Source organism: Heterocephalus glaber, unplaced genomic scaffold (genome assembly GCF_053883595.1).
Source record: "Heterocephalus glaber isolate CG9 unplaced genomic scaffold, H.glaber_assembly_v1.0 deba00000546, whole genome shotgun sequence".
NCBI classification, from domain to species: domain Eukaryota; kingdom Metazoa; phylum Chordata; class Mammalia; order Rodentia; family Bathyergidae; genus Heterocephalus; species Heterocephalus glaber.
In genome coordinates, this window is record NW_028258147.1 from 17,826,211 (window position 1) to 17,845,432 (window position 19,222).

At 34.7% G+C, this 19,222-nt stretch overlaps 1 protein-coding gene across 1 annotated transcript in view; it reads left to right on the top strand.

Moving 5' to 3' along the window:
* The window catches only part of Cttnbp2 (cortactin binding protein 2), a 454,755-nt gene that overhangs the window by 217,958 nt on the left and 217,575 nt on the right, over nucleotides 1-19,222 (top strand). The gene's annotated exons all lie outside the window — the stretch shown is intronic.

Below are 19,222 nucleotides of genomic sequence, written 5' to 3' on the forward strand. Positions count from 1 at the left end.
TAAATAAATAAATAAATGAGAAAACTGAGACCCATGAAAGTCAAATGAGTTGCTTAAGGTCAGAAAGCTAGTAAGGGATAAATAACTGATATATGAATAAATAAATTGGTTTTTATTTTATTATAACAAATAACATGTGTGTTCATCCTTAAAAATTAGATATTCATAAGGTATAAGGATCTGCTCAAAATATTTTTATTTTAATTTTTTATGTTGTATTTGCAGATTTTGGGGGATTTGCAATTTGGGGATTGATCCTAGGGCCTTGTGCATGCTATCCAAGCAGTCTACCACTGAGCTATATACCCAGCCCCTTTAAAACTTTTTTTAAAATTTGAGGAATATTTATCATTATTATCATCATAGCTTCAAAATTCAGTTACATATTAAATTTTATGGCCTTATATATAGTTTTAAAACCTAAAGAATAAATGAGCCATCAAGAAATTCAGATGCACACAATTTCTAGAGGAACAAACGAAAATCTTAACCTTAATTTTCTTCTAGACAGAATTTTTTTCCTCCAATTTCAAAGACAGCTGTTCAAAAGAAATAGGCAAGGGATTTAGGGACAGTAATGAAGCTTAAACATAGAAAATTGCATTTTTTGAAATTATGTGGTGTCTGTTATAGTTTGGATCTAAAATGTCCTCTAAACGGCTCATATGTTGAAGGCTTGGACCCTAATGCAGCAATGTTCAGACATGGGTCTTTGGGAAAATATTTGAACTATAAAGGCCCTCACCTCATGAATGGTTTCATCCAGTGATGAGTTTATAAAATAATGGGCTGTTGGGAGGTGATGGAGAGTTAGAGGTGGAACCTAGCTGACAGGGTGAGTGCATGGAAGGGTGTGTTCTTGGGGTGTGTTCATGCTTGGTCCTTTTATCTCTGGCTCTTTCTGCTTCCCAGCCACCATGCAACGAGCAGTTTTGCTGTCATACTGTTCTACCATGATACCCTCACTATAAGCCCAGAAATGACATAGCCAGACAATCATACACAAAATTCTCAGAAACTAAGAGCAAAAACAAATCTTTTTAAAGTTCATTTTATCAACTATTTTGTCACTGCAATGGAAAACTGACTAAAAGAGTCTCCTGTCCTTCCATAGCACAGTATACTACCATTGTAGCCACATACCTGACCCTCAACGGGTCTGGGACAATCATCATAGATATGGTAGCTCCTTTTCATAGTTAACAGAAAAATTGAATAAAAAATATTCACATTATCTGACTTACTTGATTCCCCTGTATTATAAGACTCAGATATATCAATTTCTTATGCACTCTTTTGCTCAGTGAGTTTGAATGAGGACTGTAAAGACAAAATCTGAACATGTGAATTCCCAGCGGTCTGAGGTACTGTACTTTGTGAAAACCTGGAAACCTTTATAGTGAACATGTCTTGAAAAGATAATATTGCCACATTTGTTTTTAACAAAGTCTTCCTGGAATCCATTTCTTTCCAATAACAGTATCTTTACTTAGATAGAAATAGAAAATACCATTCTCTCAGGGTCATTTTAATCATCCTGCAGGCTCAACATTCATATCAATAGCATTCATTTTGGAAAGTTTCCTTTTGGTCATCCCAAATAAATGAACCATTAGAAATGCAATCACTGATGATGAGCTTGGGCATTATAAACAATCATGCTGTGAAAATTGATATTTTAAAATGTTCATATTATTGGGCCAGGAAAATGTTATTTATTAGCAATATTAAACTGATTATAATTTTAAATCCATATAATTTTGAGTTCCAGCTAAAAATGTGAGCAAATAGTCAGGCCCTGAACCATCCCTCAAGAGGGAAAAGGAATGGCCACAAAAAAAAAGGAAAGAAAGAAATACATTGCTCTGCCTCTTATCAGCCTTCAAATTAGTATGGAGTGGCCCAGAGAATGAAAAATTAATAGAAGGAATATTTAGTAAGCTCCTCTCATAAATAAATAAAAGCCACAAAGGGTCCTGTTTCTTGTTTCAGACAGAGCCAGGACAAGACAAGATTTTGCAGCCTCCTGGGGATGTTTGTAAAATCTCTGTTAGGAACTTTTGTTATCCTCTGTTTACTTTTACTCATACTAGTAAAACCCTTAAAACAAGGTAAAAGGCATAAAGGAAGGGTTATAGAAAAGCTTCAAAGGGAGAGCAGGTGATGGCACCTACTATTTTCACAAGGAAAGAACATAAGCCAAAGTGCATTAAGACAAGCTAGCAGGAAGGAAAGGCTACAAACTTTTGAGCTAGGGCTGATGCTGCAGTTCATAGGTGGAATTTTTTTCTACTAGGTGAAGTCTCAGTTCCACTCTAAAGGCATTTCAACTGACATGGATCAGGACTTCATGATTATTCAGAATAATCTTCTTTACTTAAAGTGCACTGTGTTAATCACAGCATACCTTTACAGAAACATCTAGTTTAGTGTTTGATTAAGTACTTGAATACTATTGCATAAGCAAGGTGACAATAACAACGATCTTCAGACTACCCTTTGGCAATTTGGTGCATATTCTTGGATTAATCTTAATCCAAATAAAGACAATACCAAAGGCATGCCTCTGCCTAATGTGACATGGCTAATAGTGAATAAAACCAAAACCAGTTTTTCTGAAAGGGAAGATATAAAGTCCTTGGTTGATGTTCACTTTTCTTCTTCATATCCTGTTATTTAAATACTGTGACATAAAGTTAATTTAATAATGAATCTTATGTAAGAGGTAGTGTTATTTTGTCCTTGTTGTTGAGACAAAATACTCAACAACCATGACTTAAGGAAGGAGGGGTTTATTTTGGCTCACAGATTCAGTGGATTCAGTCCATGGTCAGCCAACTTGAAAGTAGAAATGGCATGATGGAAGAGCTTGGTGGAGGAAAGCTGCTTACCTTATAGCACCCAAAACCGGGGCGGGGGGGGGGACTGGAGATGAGAATAACCCCCTTCCCAATCATGCCCCTAGTGACCAACCTCCAACCAGGCCTCACTTCCTAATAACACATTTAGTGACTGAGCTCATCAATGGATGATTCCACAGATAAGTACAGTGACTTCATGATCCTATCACTTTCCAGACATATGAGGTTTTGGAGAGACATTTTAGAGTTAAACCATAATGGGAAAATAGAGAAGAGAAGAAATAATTGTCGCTTTGTTTTATATTTGTATTTATATTTGTTTATCTCTTACTCATTCTGATTTTCTCATGGAATCCTGGCTGATACAGATTTTGGTATCAAGAGTGGGGTGCTGGTATTTAAAATAGCAGTAAGTTTCCTATGGCCTGATTCAATATATCTATAATTATAAGTTCTGAAAGCTTTAAATATCTTCATATTTTTATGCAATTATTTTAAAGATGGTAGCCATTTTACTTAGGTTTCCTAATGGCTGAATTTTAAAAAAGATGGAAAACATTAATTCCCAAGAAGGTTTTATATTTAGAGATGGTGTTATGAGAATATTTTGATAGATTGCTACTGTCATCAAAAAGTTTCTTTGCTCAGTTTTGGGCTCCATTGAATAACAAAATCTCTCAAAATTTATTAATGAAGAAAAAATGTTTAAACCAATTTTTAAGGAAACTTGGTGATATCATCAATAATCTATTATTAGTAAATGGTCTTGTTTGATTGTTGAGGATTTATGGTCTTTCAGAGATTTTTATCTTAAAGAAACACATATTTGAATAATTCTCTGAGCATGTTTGGCTAGCTGAGGTGAGAAGACCATGGTGCTGTTTAATTACAAATATATTTATATAAGATTGAACCAGTATAGTACTTGGCATATAATTTTAGAAGGCAGGATTTTATGTTTGTTAAAAAGTGTTAATTTTTTGGCTTTGGAGAAAATAACCTAAAACTGTGAGAATGGCTATGGGGAGAGACTAGAAAAATTTTGAGAATAATGGTAGAATTTTGAGGACCAGGACTTTGAACCAATTTTTGGTAGACATACAGATTTAAAAGCTGGTGATTTTGAAAATTCAGAAGGAAGTAAAGAATGTGGTATAGAATGTTTTTATTTTCTAAGAGAACACATATATCATGATGAACAGGAATTGGTAGAAATAGAAACTTGAAAAGCCCTTACAGTGAGAACTCACAAGATGATGAGGAATATATCATTGGAATTCTTGTTATGTAGCATCAAAAACTGTAAGTGTTCTACAGTTCTATAGATCTGCAGCTGTGTGGAAAGTAGAATTTGTAAGTAATGAATGGTATGCTTAGCTGAGGAGATTTGCAAGAAAAGTATTGCTGGTGTGGCCCTGGTTTCTTCTTGCTCCATACAGCACAATGTGAAAGGCAGAAACTATTAAGTAAAGAGAAATCAGCACTTAGTGATTTTGCAGGTTCTAGAAAACTCACAGTTTGGGATGGATGCTCTGAAGAGAAGTCTAAGAATTTGGCTGAACAATCATTTGGTGAAGAGATTAGGTGTGTGACTCATGGACCTACTTAATCTTCTCATCAAAACCAAGAAATAAGCCATGGAAAGATCTCTGGCATACCCTTTACCTAATGATGTACATCCCCACGATATACAGAGGAAATCCACAGGTTTTTGAGACTGTTGTATAAGAAGAAACACTGCCATCTTGGACTGAAGTAAACAGAGCTAAGAGGATTGTTTCACTTTTAAAATTCTGACTAAAAATCAATTAAATGGACTGATTGAGCTATTTAACTCTGAACATGAATCATTTAAAACAAAGATGAATGATTCTGTTGGCAGAAGTATAGGTGTAAAAACAAAGGCAAAGGTGTAGTCAGATACTGGAACTAAGGGCAGAGACCAAGCTGCTGTGCACCCAGAAGGTAGAACCTTAAACTACAAAAAGTGAATAGAGATTGCTCTGCTGGGTTTCAAATTTTCTTGGGGTTGATTGCTTCTTTGTTTCTTCCATTTCCTTCCTTTGGGAATGCAAATGTCTGTCTTATGCCTGTCCCACCAATATATTTTGGAAACAGATAATTTGTGTTCCAGTTTTACAGGTCCATAGATAAATAGGAATTATGGCTTTAGGATCTATAATACTCAAAGCCTCACCTATATCTGATCTGGATAACTTTTCATGATGAGATTTGGAACTTTTTGACCTGATGATAATTAGATGAAGTTTTAAATTTAGAAGAGATGTTGTAATGTGTTGTGACATTTGGGGCTATTGAGATGGGAGAATATATTTTGCCCATGGAACAGATGTGAATTTGAATGGGGAAGAAAGTGTATTGCAGTAGGTTGAATTTTGGCTCCAAAAAAAGATATGTTCCTATTCTGATTCCTAAATCCTGTCAATGTAAGGAAAAAAGATCTTTGCAGATGTAATTCAATTAAGGATATTGAGATGAGATCATCCTGGATTATCCAAGTGGGCTCTAAATTCACTGACAAATGTCCTTCTAAGAGACACTTAGAGAAGAAACACATAGAAAAGAGGAAGAGAAATGAAGATAGAGTCAGAGTGGGTGATACAGGCATGAACCTAGGAATGCCAACAACCACTAGAACCACAAGAGGCAAAGAATGGAATCTCCTCTAGAGACTCTGGAGGGATCAGCCTTGCTTACATATTGATTTCACAAGCTTCTGACAACCACTAATCTATTATCTTGCACTGTAGTTTTGCTATCTTTTGTCAGAGTAAATGCATAGTGTTATATGCATGGAATCATAGTTATAAGTGAGCTTAGTTTCTCTTACCTAGCATAATGTTTTTGAGATCCAAGGTGACTTTTCAAAAGAGCATCTCACTCTTTTGTGTATATTATGGCACATTCTGGATATTAAAAAGAACTGTATCATGGGGCCGGGGATTTAGCTCAGTGGTTTTGCTGCCTGCTGCACAAGCGCAAGTACCCGAGTTTGATCCCCGGTACCGAAAAAAAAAAAAACGGTGTCAGGGAACATTGTACACATTTCCTACTATCCACTGAATATATTCACTTCCTAAAGCTGTAACAAATTAGCACAGAATTGGTGGCTTAAGACAGCAAAGTTATACTCTCACAATAAAGGACACAAGAAGTCCAAGGAGAGAGGATTTTCCACAAAAGTGCATGTATAGTCAATTTTCCTGTAGCTGGGGCAGAATACCCAATGCTCACAACTTAAAGGAAAAATTTAATTTGGGTTATTGTTTCAAGGGATTCAGTTCACAATCAATTCCTTCCAAGGCAGAAACATCATGGCAGAAGAGTGTGGCAACGCAAAGCTGCTTAGCTCATGGTGGCAAGGAAACAGAGCAGGGAAACAACACTGGAAAGGAAGGGGAAGGGTCCATATATAGTACCTGAGGTCATGCCTCTACAACCCACCTAGATGCACCCAGAAACGTGCCCCACCAATCCTCTACATGGTTCCTAAGCCAACTAAGTTGGCCCAAGTAAGCTTCATTGCCACAGAGCACACAATAACTAATATTGAAGATAACAAATATATTCTATATCTTGATTATCGTGGAAGCTATACAACTGAGTAAGTTGGTCAAACCTTATAAAACTATGTACCATAGAAAGGGTATATGTTACTGTATGTAAATTTAACCTCAACAAACCTTATTTTATGATTTTTTTTAACCTTCTGGTGCTATAGATTTATGTAACTTTTGCTTTAAATTGCTTAGGGCAAATATTTGGAATCGTGTCAATATTGACCAATATTTACATCTGCGATAGATCTGACTTCACATGAATATTTTTACAGTGTTCTAATATGAATTCTCTTTCAAAGGAAAGTGGTTTTCCAACCATTGAGGATATAAAATACACACACACACACACACACACACACACACACACATATTCTACCCTTACTTCTTGGATAAGATTTGAAAAGTATTTATTTAGTATCTTATGTGGGAGGTACTATACTAAGTGCAGGCTGGAAATAGGGGTGGTTACAGAGAAAATTAAGAAACAATTCTTTTATACTTAGGAAGAAGTACAAAATAAGAAGTAAATAACTCTAATGCAAAAGAAATTCAAACAAAATGCTCCAGGGTCTTAGAAGAAAAAAATCCTAACTAATGGGGAGATTTCTTTCAAATGTATGAGATGGAATTTAAAATGGAAATGGATGATTGTGGATTTCAGTGCAAGGGCATTTCAGATGGAAGGAACTGCATGGTGCAGGAATAGGAATTTACTCAAGGAACAGTTAGTGGTCTCTTTGGCCAGAGGTTAGAGTATGTGTAGAAAAATGGGAGAAAAACTAGAAAGGGAATAAGATAGCTTTCTTCATGACTCAGATGCCAAGTTGAGGAATTTATACTAAAATTAGTGGTCAACTGGGACAAATTAATACAGTGCTTGGGCATTTTGAGCATCTTGGAAAATCATGGATACACTCCTCCATAAAGGTGCATATGTGTACCAAGTGTTGTACACCATCTCAGGAGGTTCACAGATATCTGGAGTAATTCCAGAGCCTTCTTTTCCAGAGAAATCCTGAATTTAAAAGGTTTTGAGGAGACTAATGTAAAGGAAAATATTGCTTCATATTATTTTATTTCATTCTTCCATTCCTAATCAGGATAGAGAATTAGAGTGTGTCTTAGTTATTTTTCTCATTGCTGGGACAAAATACCTGGCACCTACATGTTAAAGGAGAAAAAAATATATTTTAGCACACAGTTACTAGAAGTTTCAGTCCAAAGTCAGCTGGCTCTGAGGCAGGGTGGCATAGCAAAGGGCTATCACAGAGGAGAAACAGTTCATATTGTGGCAGGCAGAAGGCAGCAAGCATCAAACACCAGCCTGCCTTCCATCTTTCCCTTTTATCCCATCCAAGCTACACACCCAGGGTAGGCCTTTCCATATCCACACCCAGAACAATGCTAAACCAATCAGTCAACTAATTTAGTACCACACAACCTTAATCTCAGTATCACACACCCTATATCCAGATACCTCCCAAAGCCCCATCTATGAGCACATGAGACTTAGGGGGTGCATATCTAGATGCAAGCCATAACGTGGAGAGAGATATAATGAATGCAAGTAGGATTTTCTTCAAATGTGATCTATATTAGAATCATCTATAGGGCTGATGAAACATCAATGTTCCTAAGATATATTCAAAGTTTCTAGTGTTGTGGCCAGATGAGATACATGTTTAACCAGCACCCAGCTGATTGTGATGCATTCTTCATTCAGAGAACTGCTGATCTAGGATGGAGATAGTATTATGGCGAACATCCTTTGACTTTCTAGCACCACGGAGGAGAGAAAGGAAAAAAATAGTAATACAGTATAAATTTTCTTAAAATATTCCCTGTAGTCAGTACCAATTTAAATGAAGTTCAGGAACATCTTCAACTACAGTACGTTAAGGCTGAATTTATCCTGGAGAAAGCTGCCTCTTTTACATTATTAAGAACATTAAGAGGAACATGAGCATCATTTAGTCATGGTATTGAAAGCTACTGATGGTTCCCAGCAGATTAAGATAAGCAGTCCTTATCCATAACATTGAAATGTTCACCTGGCACAGCAGCCATGGCAGCGTCTATTATGTGCCTTTATCTGAAAAGGATCCAGGGTTTTATTTGCATATCAATCAAACTTTCCAGGATGGAATTTGTGAAATGACAGTAATTGGCAAAGTTCTGGAACCAACACAGTCTGTGGCTTATCACAATTTTATGGAATTCTGTCATCTTTTCACTTGTAAAACAATCAAACCATCATGACTATATTCTAAAAAAATGCTATTGATCCCTTGGTTTTCTTATTCAGACATCCCATGCAGTCATTCCTAGTTAGACAAACAACATTTTATGATTTGATATTAAACTACCAAATCAATGATCAATCAACCCTGATTATTTTTTAACAAAGGAACAAAAATAAGTGTGAATAATGCGTTGATTAAAGAGTAGCTGTTAAATTAGCCATCATTTTTATTTTCCTGATTTTTGGAAGCTACTCACTGAATATTTACATTATAGGCACACATATTATCTGCTCTCAAGTGTTCATTTCATTCAAGAATATGTAATCATAGTACCAGCATAAACAGCCATTTTCCTCAGGTATGATAGCATACATTTATTGTTTTGCATTTCTTTGCACCTCTTTTCCTATTCTGGTTTCCAACAGCCCCTCTTCTGGAAAGCTCTTCCTTCTCCTCCAACCAGGAAGTTTTATTGGATGTTGTCAATCACAGAATCCTACCTCCTGTCCCAAGCTGACCATTTACATTACCTTGCCTCTTAAACAGATCCCCTAATTGTCTAGAAAAGGCAGTCAACATTTCTTCCCAAAGATTTTTTGGAACAGAGCTGAGTTACCTAGAGGAACCTCAATAGGAAGATGAAAAAGAGGCCTCTCCTCTCTGATGTGTGTGTCTAAAAGGGCTTTCTTGTTGGGCTTTGTATGTTTAATTCTATTTTCTACAGTAGCCTAATCTGATATGCTTCCTAATAGAAAAATCCTTCCCATGACCAGGTATTTAGCTCAGTGGTTCCGCTACCTGCCTCTCAAGCTCAAGGTCCTGAGTTTGATCCCTGGTACCAAAGAAAAAGAAAAAAGAAAAATCCTCCCCAATGTCACTAATGACAAAAAGTATGTAGTATACTGGCAAAATTAAATCATTTTGGTAGATATAAATAGGCTAGCCAAACCAACTTATCCAGCAGATCATCTATTGCCATAGAGGAAAGTCTGCAACCAGAGGTAACTTGCTTACTTGTATAGTAAGGCAAGGTCAGTATCATGTACACTGCTTCTCTGCCTCCCACTCCTATATTATCATCTTTTTAAGTAGAAGCTTTTGTTAATGAATGTGTAATTGTTAATTTTATGTGCAATTTGGGTTAAATGATGCCAAGATATTAAAACATTATATATGGGTGAATCTATGAGGTGATTTCTAGAAAAGATGAGGACTTGAGCCAGTAGACTAAGAAAGTTCTGCCTTCATCCATGCGGATCATTCAGTCCCTTAAGGGCCAGGATAGAACAAAAAAGCAAAAGAAGGGCGAGTATTTTCCTCTCTCTTCTTGAGCTGGTACATCCATCCTCTCCTGTCCTTGGACATCAGAGCCTAGGGCTCCTGGGCCTTCAGACTCTGGTATTTATATCAGGAGTCTCCCTGTACTCATGCTCATGCTTTTGGATTTAGACTGTGAATCAAAGTTCTCTGAAGAATTCAAATCTGTATTAAATATCCTACAGACTATGTGACATTGTTTGACAGGAACATTGTGATTGTCAAAAGAGTAAATGTTAAATTATCTTGGGCTATCTTAGGTTATTAAAAGCCAATTACCTTACATTTGCATTAATAGTCAATTGCTTTTACTTTTGTATCTAACCTAATATTCTAAATAGTGTATTTCTTGGAATGTATCACTAAGATGAGAAGACCTATAGCCTCCACCAACCCTAAAGTTAGAATGATACAACATCGATAACACCAAGTTTGAAATTAAATATATTAGCCAAATGTTCTTTTTTAATGATTAGAGTAAAATATACTGATACTATTCACTTAGCTATTTTCTAAGATGTCATAGTTCATAACGAGTTAGCACCAATAGAACAAAATGTGGATCTGCACTGCTTCTGCCAAACTAGACTCTTCAAGGTGTTAGGATATATTTGATCAACATAGTGAAGAAATTCACACTATCACTAAATTGACAAGAAATTATTGGAAGCATTAACCTTAATAAAATAATTTTCCTTTGCATAGGTATTATACTGAATTTTTTAAGAAAAAGAAATTTATATTATTTCAATTTTAAAATGGGTTATTATAGCAGAATTATCAGAGATATGAAAAGATAGTAACATCCATTTATGAAAAAATATTAGGCCAATGACAAAACATATTTTGAACATATGTATCAGCAAAAATAAGCTCTTCCTATGCTTGAAATAAAGTCAACACCTTTCACTGATTGGCATTTCAGGATCACAATTAGTCTTTGCATATCTAACCCTACTTCTTTCAAGCCTTTAAAGTCTTGGGCACAATTACCAGGACTGCTGAACAAAGAAAAACTATCTTTAAGAGTAACAAGCTAAATAAAATAGATAATAGAAATAGGAAGATATATCATCTGCAAAAGGGAAGGGGACCAAGAGATGAAGGGTGGAGAAGGAGGGCAGAGGAAGAGGATGAAAAAGGAATTAAGGTGCATAATGTACATGTACTAATTCCTCACCAGAAATATAATCATTATGTACTGCAAACATATGCATAAAAATTGAAAATTGAATCTTCTGGCTAATGAACTCCTCACAGAATGAACATTCAGTTAGCAATAGAATAAGAAGCCAATGCAGATCTGTAAACTCAATGTCAAGAAACTTCAATTATCCGGCCCCATCTATTTCAATTTGTCAGATTCTGCCATAGGAGGCAGTTTCCGTTTGTCTTTCCTGAGTGTAACATTGTAAAAAAGAAAGAGAACTAAACAGTGTCTGAGTTTACCTTGTACTTACTTTGGGCAAGTTAAGTAAACCCTGTTAGTCCATTTTCTCCTCTCTAATATATAGATGATCATTTCTGCTCTGCCCTCCTGTTAGTTAATTGGGATAAACATGAAAGTTACTTATATAATACAGTTTTCTATACAAATATAAAATATTTCTATGATATATAGAAAATTCTAGTGATATTTTATTACTTAACACAATGAACAATTATTAGATAAAAATAGGAGGCAAGATAAAGTAAAATAAAAAACAGGGGCTCTATTTCTGGCAGATTCAGACTAGATGCCCCGCACAGTCAACTGAATTGAAATAACCAAAGGTCTGCATAAACTATTTTTAAAATATCTTTGAAATACATCTATGAAGTTGCACATACACACACACACACAAAAAAAAACATTCTGAAGAGGATATAAACAAAGTGAAAGTAGTAATGCTGACAGAGAAATATGAACATACTTTTCAAAGGATTTGTGAAAATCCCTAAAAAAAATTATTAGCATGAAAAGTCCAGCAAATTTTTTTCAAGGACAATACAACTGATCAACTGTAGTTTACCTATGAATTCAAGGTCAGATTAACCTTCAAAAATGAGTCAGTATGTTAGACTTCTGGTTCTACCCAATATGTAGTAAGTGCATTGTAGCTTGACTTCCCCATTGATTACAGATAAAACTTCCAAACAAAATGCAAATGATATATGAGAACTGAGAGAATTAAAAATTAGCCATCAGACTGAAAAGAGAAGTTTAAATTTGAGTAATAACTATTATGGTAATTCTAAGTTTCTGAAATTCTTCCGTTCCTTTATTTTCTGTCCTTGCTCCAAAAGTGGGCTGGATCAAAGAAATGTGAAACAGGCATCATCAACAAAAACTCTCAGAGAAGCCCATATTTCTGGTCAGAGAAGCAGAAGTCTCCAGCAAACCACAGAGTGCAAAGATTCCATTAAAAAAAGAGTCAAAAGAAAGCTTGAAACCAGATAATTTCAATAGCTGAAAATGTAATATGAAAAAATTCATCAAGCATAATGGAGATGAGAGAGGAAACACTAAGGGAACTTAAAGATATACCAATACAAACTGAAGGATCTGAAGAACACAAAGGAAAAAAATGAGTATTGTACCCTTGGTGTTGTCCCAGCGGTCCCTATGGCTCAGATCATTTCATTTCAATCACATAATAGAAATTCCTGAAAAAGAAAAGAAAGGGATTAGTGTAAAAGGAAATTTGAAGAATTAAAAGAGAAGTAAATGCTGTAAGTTCCACATTCAAGTTTAGCATCTTAGTTCATTTTCTGTTATTAAATGAAATACTTAAGTCTGTGTGCTTTATAAAAGAATGTGGTTATTTAGCTCACTGTTTTGAAGGCTGAAACTCCAAGACTGGGTGGCCTCATCTGTTCAGCTTCTGGTGAGAGCCTGTTGCAGATGGCATCACGATGCTAGGAGCAGAGACAGAAGCAATCACATGGTAAGAGAGGAGGCCAGAGAGATTTGGGGACTAGGCTAGCTCTTTTTATATGAACCTATTCTCTCTGGAACTAATTGAAGTCCAAAAAGACTACTATATTACTCCCTTCTGAAGGTTGTACCCCAGTGACCTTTCTACCTTGCGCTAGGCCCCACCTCTTAATGTTTCCACTACCGCCCAATGTCACCGTAGAAAACGATCTTCCAGCGCAGGAAATTTTGGATGACACACTCAACCCACACACAGATCGGAGCATTCAATAAGCTTGATGTAAGGTGAACTCGTACAAAGCCACACCTAAACAAATCAACACTGAAAACCACAATGAAGAAAGAAATCTTGAAGGGAGACGGAGAAAATTGACACATTGCATTTACAACACTCAAATGAGAATAGATTTCTCATTAGACCCTAGGATAGAAGACAATAGAACAACATCTTTGAAGTACAAAGTGAAAAAAGCAACCAATGGAGAATTTGATAATTAATGAAAATTAAAATATCAATCAGGAGTGAAGACATTCTCAGAAGGAAAACTTAAGAGAAAAAGGGTAGAGAAACAAGATGTATATGGTGTTGTTTTCTTAGCTTTACTGAAATGACATATTAACTTTGTATTTTGACAGAGAAATAATAGGGGTGCATATTAAAATAGAGCAACCAGTTAATAAATACAAAGAAATTTTGCAGCAAAAAGGCAAAAGATAAGTTACAGTGGAATGCTGTAAATAAGTAAATAAATATTCTCATAGAATATAAGAATGCAGGACATGGCAAAGAGGAGAAAAACAAAAGCAACTAACATTTATTAAAATACCAAGAGATTTGAGTTCATTGTGAGTAATTATATTAGATGGCATGCGCACACTAATCTAAAAAAATTGTCATGTTGACTATAAAAACAGACTGTCTATGGAAATCTACTTTAAAGGTAATATGGATATCTTAAAAGAAAAATAATGGGAAAATATACCTATAAAAACTAATCAGAGAAAGCTGAAGTTGTATTAGCATTAGACAAAGAAGATTTCAGTACAAGAAAAATGACAAGGAACAAATAGGGATTATGTAACGATAAAAGGGTTAATTCACGAAGAAGACATAAAAAATATGAAATAAAATAGTTGAAGCAAATACTGATAGAACTAACAGGGAAATGGATCTTTCCAAAATTGCTCTGGCAAATGTCAACACTTATACCTCAATAATTGATAAAACAAATGGACAGAAAATTGGAAAGGATAGAGAAGAATATTATCAATGAACTTTGACTTAATTGTCATTTTAAGGTTAATTAGGCCAAGAACAGCAGAACATGCATTATTTTAAAAGTACACATGATGTTCAGGAAAAGACCACATACTCATAATATATAATACAAAACTTAACAAATTTAAAATAAATTATACAAAGTATAAAGCTATAGATTACAACTTAACACAAAATTATCTGGAAATCTCAAAACAGTTTAAAGTTAAACAATATACTTCTAAACAAATCTTGGTGAAATAAGAAGTCTCAAGGTAAATTTTAAAATATTTTGAACTGAATAAAAATAAAAATGGAACATATCAAAATATGTAGATTATAGCTGATGTAATATTTTATTTATATAATTAAATATTATTTTAGAAAATAGGAAAACTCAGTCAATAGTCTAAACTTTCTTAAGAAAATAAAAGCTGGTTAAACACAAAAGCAAGAAAAATGAGAAATTATAAAAATAAAATTAAAAATCAATAAAATTTACAAAGAGAAAGAATAAAGTTAATAAAAATGAAATCTCTTTCTTTGACAAGGTAAAACTGATCAACTTCTAGGCAACTGACCAAGAAAGAAAAAAAGAATAGAAATAAGTGAATAATAGAAATAAGTGAATAATAGAAATAAGTGAAAGGGTATCACTCTAAATCCTGATGAGATTAAGAGGATAATGATATAATACTAGAGTAACTCTATGCCCATGAATCTGCAAACTTAGATGAAATATACCATTTCATTGAAGGACAAAAATTACCAAAACACATTCAAAAAGAACTATATAACCTTAAAATCCTATATTGCTTAAAGAAATTTAATTCATAGTTGACAGCCTTCCAAGAAATAAAAATCCAAAATCTAGATTGATTGCTTTCCTGATGAATTGTATTAAAATTTCTTTTCTTTTTTTTTTGGTACCACGGATCGAACTTGGGTCCTTGTGCTTGCACAGCAGGCGGCAAAACCACTGAGCTAAATCCCCGGCCCAAAATTTATTTTCTTTTATAAAGAAAAATGACCAAACCCACATAGAAAAAGATTTCTCCCAACTCATTTAATGGAGACAATGTTATCCTTTCTATACAACTCAGCAATCCCACTCCTGGATGTTTATCTAAGTAAAATGAATACCAACGTTCATTTAAAATTCTGTGCACGTGTGTTTGTAGCAGCTTCGTTTATAATCATTAAAAACTGTTCACAATGGGACTGGGAATTTAGCTCAGTGGCACTGTACCTTCCTTGCAAGCACAAGGTCCTGAGTTTGATCCCTGGTACCAAAAAAAATAGAAAATAAAAAACTGTTCACAACGTAAATGTCCTTCAATTGAGCAATAGATACTCTATTATATTCATACAATGGGATACTATTCAGCAATAAAAAAATTATTGATACATGTAAGAATCCAAGAAGAATGTAGATGAATCCCAAGTGTATTATACTAGTCCCAAGTGAATCCCAAGTGTATTATACTAAACAAAAAAGAAACAGAAAAAAGCTAGATACAAGAAGGCTAGAAATAGTATGATTTATTTTAGATGAGATTTTGGGAAAGGTAGAGTTATAGGGACAGAGTACAGATAAGAGATTTTCATGGGATAAGAGCCAGATTGGATTTGGCTATAAAGGGTTAGACAAAACAATTGATTATATAAAGTGACAGAGAAGAGGGCAGTTTGTAATGGTTCTGGGTATTGATTGTGATGGTGATTATAAACTCTATGTATTTGTCAAATATAGAACAGTACACTAAAAAAGTGGAAATTCCTATATATATAAATTGCATAAATCACACCAAAAAGCATGAAACTTAGCTATGTGTAAATTTAAAATATATTTAAATGAAAATTCAACATTAAATAATGTAATTCACAACATTTATGGAGAAAAAAACCATACGGTTATCTAAATGGGTGCACAAAATAATTAGTGAAATTCAGCAAACTTTTATATTTTCTGCAAACAAAATAAAATAAGATTTCATTAACTTAAGAAGAAACACAAAAAGCACATCACAAAATTTACTTAGTGATAAAAAGTCAAAACTGTTTTTTTTAAAAATCAGGAAAACACAAACAAGCTCACTCTCACCACATTTAGTTAACATTGTGCTAGAGATTTGGTCCAGAACAGATCAAAAAAGAAAAGAAATAAAGTATAAAAGAGATAAAAGATATGTGACAATTATGTGATGCTGGTTTGTTGTGCATGTAGAATATGAGTTGTGGTACAGGGAGGCTTCCAACCAGATTTGAAAGGAAGGCCAGGGAAGGAAAGGGCATGAAGCTATGAAAATAAAATCAAAGGTGCACCAGAGATCCCAGGACGTTAGAGGTGCTAGGTACCTGGAGTGTCTGCTGAGGAAAACTGCAGGCCAAGAGTGGACCACTCCAAAGGAGAGGCCATGAGGGCTGTAAATAGCATAGCCATGGGACTGGGGGGAGAAAAAGGGGGGATTTGCCCAACCATTTTGAATTCACATTTCACCACCATGAATCCTAAATGCTGGATATGGAGCTATAGGACTTAACGCTTATACTACTGGATTTTCATCTTACTTTGGCCCAATTCTTTTCCACCTCCCTATTTTCTTCCTCTTGGAATGGGAACATTTACCCTGTGTCACTATCTGGATATATAATTTGTTTTTTTATTTTTACAGAGGCTGACAGCTAAGAGTTTGCCTTGAGTCTCAGAAGAGACTTGGACTTGATTTTTTTTTTTTTTTTTTTTTTAAACAGGGTCTTGCTCTGTAATTCAGACTGGCCTTGAACTTTCTGTAGCCCAGACTGGCCTCAAACTCATTCATGGTGATCCTCCTGCCTTCCCAAGTGCTGAAATTACAGGTATGCACCACCACCACACCTGGCCCTGGACTTGAACTTTTTAAAAAAATACTGGAACTGTTGAGACTTTAGGAAGGGACTGTTGGATTTCCAGTTTTATGCAGGATAGTTATATGGTAGGTGAAATTATGAACTTGCTATTATTTTTAATTGGAGATTGAGTGTGGTTTAAGGATATATAATTGGGTATGAAGTTGAAAAGCAGTGGGATGTGGCAGTTAAGGTGGAGTATCAATTTGATTAGTTTGGGATCCACCCTGGAATCCTAGAGCCTACTTCTAGGTGTGTCTGGAAAGGTCATGGGGTGGCCTTGGGCTCTATATCTGGTCCTTTACCCCATCTTCTCTGGCACTTCTCTGCCTCTTAGATGCCATGAATTATTCATGTTTGCTCCACTACACCCTTCTGCCATGATGTTCCTGCCTTAGAGCCAGTTGACCATAGGCTGAACCCCTTGAAACCATGACCCAAATTAAACATCTCCCCTTTAAGTTGTGAGTGTCAGGCATTATTTTTAGTAACAGAAAAGCTAACTAATACAAATTGTAAGGGAAAGAAAACCATTTTTAAAGAAAATAATGGTAAAACTTTATTTAAAAATTAGAACTATCTGAATAGATAAAGATATGGATATCATTCACTTGACTAGAAAGACAACACAATCAAAATATCAGTTGTTTACAAATTTACATCAGTAAAATTCCGATCTAAATCATATAAAATTTTTATGGAGAGCCGGGGATTTAGCTCAGTGGTTTTGCCGCCTGCTGTGCAAGTGCAAGGACCGGAGTTCAATCCCCAGTACCAAAAAAAAAAAAAAATTTGGGCCAGGGATTTAGCTCAGTGGTTTCGCTGCCTGCTGTGCAAGCGCAAGGACCCAAGTTCAATCCTTGGTACCCAAAAAAAAAAAAAAAAAAAAAAAATGTTGTGGAAATCAATACTTTAATTTAATGTGGATTTAAAAGTGCAAATAATAAAGAATAGCTAAATGCTCTTTGGAAAGAAAAACAGAACAAGGTGGAAGAGTTACCCTAAAAGATACAGGGAAGGATTATTAATTTTACCCACCATATAAAGACTTAGGATAAAGCTTAGTAGTTGTTGATGTGCTATTGTACCATAGTTGGAAAAAAATTAGGAAGGATAGAACCAGCCACTAATACACACACCCTTGATTTGGAACAGAGCAGGTTTAGCTCATCAGTGCTAATGATTGATTATTTAATATTATTATCCTGGAACAACAAATTATCCAAATGGAAAAGTGAAACTGCATCTTCCCCTCATACTATAAATAAAAATTAATTCAGAGTGAATTAAAGACTAAGTAAAAGTCTCAAAATGGTAAAACTTTTAGAAGACAATTAAAATAATTTTATGACCTTCAGATAAGAAAAGATTTACTTTTTCTTTTTCTTTTTTAAAACAGAGTCTTGCTAAGTTGCCCAGCCTGGCCTTGAACTCAAAATCCTTCTGGTGCAGTCTCTTGAATAGTTGGCCACTATAATGTGCCACAGTGCCTATCAAGATTTCTTTTTTCTTTTTTTTTTATATTGAAAGAGCACTGATTTTTTTTTAATATTTCAAATTTAGGTGATGTTGTAAGTCTCCTCAAATTACTAAATCTCTGCCCTTTAAAGTCTTCAGTAATGTTCCTAAGGTTCAGGTAAGTTCCCTCTTAAATAGGAGGACTTGAAATGGGGCACCTTGAAATGTAGGAAAGAAACTTTCATATCACTTGCTGCTATTGGGGCCAATTCCTTTTTATTACATGTGAATTAACACTGCTCCTAAAAATCTTCTTTCACCAAATCTAGAGAAAAGAAAAGAAATCTAGGTGACCAAAGCAGATAGTTCTCAAAAGAACTATTTAAAAATATGAGGAAAATTCTTTGGCAATACAAAGCATCCCTAAAAATCCTAGTGTAATTTTATCTTTGATACCAGTAGAAGTACAGAAGCTACAATGTTATAAAATATCGTCTGAAAATTTTAATTTTGTAAATGTAAAATATTAAGCTTTTAATTTTATTTTTTGTTCCAGTTCCTCTTTCTTCTATTCCCTTTAAGAGAGACTAGAAAAAAATTAAGAATAAAATCTTAATATTCCAAATTTGCAAAACTGAAACTGTCAAATGCTGTCTGGTAAAAGCTTGTGGCTCGTATACCTGCTGCAGTCCCTGGAA